Source organism: Merops nubicus, unplaced genomic scaffold (assembly GCF_000691845.1).
Source record: "Merops nubicus isolate BGI_N331 unplaced genomic scaffold, ASM69184v1 scaffold14249, whole genome shotgun sequence".
In the NCBI taxonomy this organism is placed as follows: domain Eukaryota; kingdom Metazoa; phylum Chordata; class Aves; order Coraciiformes; family Meropidae; genus Merops; species Merops nubicus.
Window position 1 is genome coordinate 1 of NW_008630708.1, and position 4,779 is coordinate 4,779.

A 4,779-nucleotide genomic window follows, 5' to 3' on the forward strand; every position below is an offset into this window, starting at 1 on the left:
TATATATATATATATGGCTCTAAGAGCAAGGAAGAAGAGAGGAAAGAAGAAAAACCTATCAGCATGAACATCATATTCATCCTGGTGAAGAACTCCAGATGTTGGCAACTCCTCATTACACCCCCCATTTCCAACAACAGTGTGAAACCACCGGCCTTAGGGTGCAGAGAAGCAGAGGCGTGAGCCTCACAGCAGGGAAAAGGACAGGCAATTTTAATTGTATTATTGGTATTGTTGTGGCTTTTTCTGTATCATTCTTTGGTTATTTTTCCTATAAAAATTAGATCTAGAGCAACAATGCTTCTTGAGTTTTATTATGATTTTAATTTTGCTAACAATAAACTCTCTTATTAACTTAAATGTATAAGGTGTGTCTCATCTTTGCTCATGAACAAGACTTTGAGTGTCACAAGGCTGAGAAATTCTAGCTGAAGGAGGCTGTGAGAAGCATTGCAGGAGCATGCCTGATGAAAGATCACTAGGTCTGGCCAGCCTGCTTTGGGCAGGGAATAGCTTTAATTGTATTGGTCTAACAAGTTTTGTCTTAAGAGAAAGCTGTGGTGCAAAGGAAGGATTTGATCAGGCTTTATGTTTTGGCTTTATTCTCTGAATGATGGAAATAGTCTGCAAGCCCCTCTTCTACAGGGACTCTTATATGTGGAGTATTTTCCCAGCTGTATTCTTCCATTAGTTCATGTGAAGCAAATCATCATGTGCATTCATATTTTTTCCTTTCCAGGTTTGCCTGGTTTGCCTCACAAAAGCACTTTTGAAAGTATGTTCTCTTTTCTAGCTAATGGTGAAGTCATATTTTACCCACTGTTTAACTGCATTTTATTGGTAATAATTTTTGGTTCATCTTGCTAAAGTTGAACAGTAATTTGTGTTTGACTAAAACTGCATAGCCTATTCTAATGAGATTTAGATTTGATTGATGTGTTATACTACCTCAGTGGCTGTAAGACATACTGTTAACTAGATGGTACAGGTGCAAGGCATATTGCCTCCAGACAGCTACTGTTTTCATTTGTGCTTTTAACATCATTTGAAACATTTTTATTTCCCACTAGATGTGTTGACTTCTCTTGATATGTTTTGCTTAGTTTTATTTTTTTTTCTTTTTTTCTCAGTAAGATAGATGAAACAGAGATTAAGGCAATAGATTTTGTCTCTTTTGAAGTCACAGCCAAAGGAAGGTCCTGTTGCCTGCACCAGAAGGGACAACCTTCATTGTCCGGAGAAGACAGAAGTCTTTTAAACCAACAGTAGTGTTTATCCTGTGTCTAGGTTAGCATTACCACTGGTTAGCATTTTCTTTATTGTCTTTATCATCAGGACTTCTGAGAGTTAGAGCAATGCTCATAAATGGCTAACATGATAATAAGCATTTTAGCACAGATGCTGAGATTCCCCCCCCTTCTCCCCTTCTCCCCTTCTTCTGGGCCAACATGTGCTTGATCTGTACATAGACAAGAGAGAAGAGCAAACTCTCTTCTACATAGTGTAGGAATAGTGTGGGACTATTTCCATCTCAATGGACTAAAAAGAGGCAGGCAATGAATCTCCTAGCTGTGGGAGCATTGACATTATTGGAGAGGATTGATCAATGGTCTGCTTATGCAGTACATTGACCTGCCTCTCACAGTCACTCTGGGTGGCTGTTCAAGAAGAGATGAACCATTGTCCAAGAGCTGATAAAGACTGATTCTAGCCAAAGTCTGAGGCTGGTTTATAGGGTGTGAAGAAATATTGTATGGGACAAAAAGCATCTTTCAGAATGGTGAGCTAAACACAATGAAAAAAAGCATGGGGAGCTCAGGGTACAAGATTTAATTACCAAAGTTTAGTAAGTCTTTTTACTGAGAAAATGAGAAATTATTTGGCAACAGCATTGAGTACTGTAACTCAAATTGCATTTGAGTTAAATTTCTTTGAAACCAATCAGTCAAGTTTCAGTGTGTTTTGCCCTTATGAAATGACTCTACATTTTCTGTCTTTTCCCTCCAATTTCTGGCTTGTTAGCATGAAAGTCTCAAGCTGTGTAGTGTACTGAGAGATCCATAACTATAAAGAGACTTCAGTGTTATAGTGCTAGTCATAGTATTAAGTGTGAGTTTTAAAGTATACGCACTATGTGTCTACATTCACTTGTGCATTTTACTTACTGGTCAGGTATAGCACAGCAGCACTGTCAATGGATTTGGGGTGACTGCACTATTTCCAAGGAGTAAATATACCTCTCATTACAGAAAATGTGAATGTTCAGTTACATAGCTTATTATGACTAAATTATTATCCAATTTGCTCAGATTAAAAAAAAAAATGATAAGACTTAAAACAGTGACCTTAAATTGGTTTTCCAGACACACAGCAAGACTGTAGGCACCATTATCTTGGCCCTATCAGGTTTACAAAAGAATATTATGTCCCACTGTGACTCTCCTTTTCCAGTGGAATAAAGTTCTGGTTTCTGGCAAAAGAGGATGTGAGATAAAAAATCTGGAAAGCTGTGATATTTTTGTGTTTTAAAAAGAGAAAACCATGCTGCTGTGTTACTGGCTTATTAATGAGTCTTGACTATTTTGAAATTTTTTGTCTATCTTTTAGAGAAAAGGAAGGTGTTTGGAATTTGGGAGTCTAAACAATTATATGGCAGGTTGTTTTGAAATACAGTGTCAACTGTCTGAGACTATTCAGGGAGTCAAGACAGTTTAGAGAAATCTTGGGATTTCTATAATAAGCAGAGGCCAACTCAGTCCAAAGAGCCCACATCTTTCACATCAGATTTACTTTTTATTGTGGGCTTTCAATTCTGAATATGTAATACAAATTTTTAGTGTAAGAAATAGAATCATACAATAGTTTGGGTTGGAAAGCACTTTAAAGGTCATCTAGTTCCAAACTCTGGCCATGGGCAGGGACACTTCCCACTAGGCCAGGTGCGCAAGGACCCATCCAGCCTGGTCTTGAACACCTCCAATGATGGAGCATGCCCAGATTTCCTAGGCAGCCTGTTCCTGTGTCTTACCACCTCCATAATGAAGATCTTCTTCCTTACATCTAAATCTACCCTCTTCCGGTTTGAACTCGTTACCCCTTACACTATCACCACAAGGCCTTGCAAAAAGTACCTTCCCAGCTTTCTTTTAGGCCCACTTCAGACACTGGAAGGTTTCAATAAGGTCTCCCTGGAGTCTTCTCCAGGCTGAACAACCCAAATTCTCTCAGCCTGTCTTCATAGGAGAGGTGTTCTAGCTGTCTGATCATCTTCATGGCCCTCCTCTGGACCTGCTCCAACAGGTCCATATCCTTCTTCTTTTGGGGGCTCCAGATCTGGATGCAGCAATCCACATGGTGTCTCATAAGAGTGGAGTGTAGGGGGAGAATCACCTCTGTTGACCTGCTGGCCACACTTGTTTTGATGCAGCCCAGGATATGGCTGGCTTTCTGGGCTGCACTCACACACTGATGGCTCATGTTGAGCTTTTCACCAGCCAGCATCCCCAAGTCTTTCTCCTCAGGCCTACTTTCCATCCATGTTCTGCCTGCACTGTATTTGCGCTTGTGATTGCACTTGGTTTGGCATGCGTTGACTCGAACTTCTTGTTGTGCTTTTTGAGTATGGCATGGGCCCACTTCTCAAGCCTTTCAGGGTCCCTCTGGATGGTATCCCTGTCCTCCAGCATGTCAGCTGCACCACACAGCTGACTTCCTCTCAATTCCACTGTTCATATCACTGACAAAGCTGTTAAACAGCACCACTCCCAGTACTGATCCCTGAGGAACATTACCCATCACTGGTCTCCACTTGGACATTGAGCCATTGACTGCAACTGTTTGAGTATGGCCATCCAGCCTATTCCTTATCCACTGAGTGGTCCATCTATCAAATCCATATCCCTCCAATTTAGAGACCAGGATGCCATGCAAGAGTGTCAAACACTTTGCACAAGTCCAGGTAGATGATGTTGGTTGCTCTTCCCTTATCCACTGATGCTGTAACTCCATCATAAAAGGCCACCAGATTTGTCAGGCACAATTTGCCCTTGGTGAAGCCATGCTGATTGCCACCAATCACCTCCTCATTTTCCATGTACATTAGCAGAGCCTTCAGGAGGATCTGCTCCATGATCTTGCCAGCCACAGTGATGAGACTGAGTGGCCTGTACTTGCCCAGGTCTTCCTTTATTCCCTTTTTGAAAATGGGAGTTATGTTTCCACTTTTCCAGTCTTATACTGGTACCATGTGGATATTTCACACGGACTTCTGCTGACCCATTCTCCATCATTCTTCTGTAGATTGAATTTTTTTTTTTCTTTTTAATTCAGGACAGAAATTGCTTTTTTCTTCTGTGTTTCTGCAGACAACTAAGAAAATCAAGTGAACACATTGTTTGAACCAGCAAGCGGAACAGTTGGAACCAGCAGAACAGGGAGTTCCATAGGTATTTTTCCAAATTTCCAATGAATTTTCCAAAGAATGGAAAAGATGGCAACTGGTGGCAGTGGTGGTAAATATTACAAGTCAGTCATGAATAACTGTATGTTCTGAAGTAGAGTTCAAACAGGGTAGAGTGAACAGAATATCAAAACTCACTTTAGGATCAGGTTTGCTAAGCCTATGGAAGAGATACCTCTAGGAATTCTACTTTTTGAGCCTTGTCCTAAGCTCCATTTTCTGACTTTCTATGTGTGTTGGGATATCTGAAGCTTAAAAGGCACTAAAATCACTTTTTTTGCTATCATAATTCATTTCTTCATAGCTTCTGGTGGCATTCC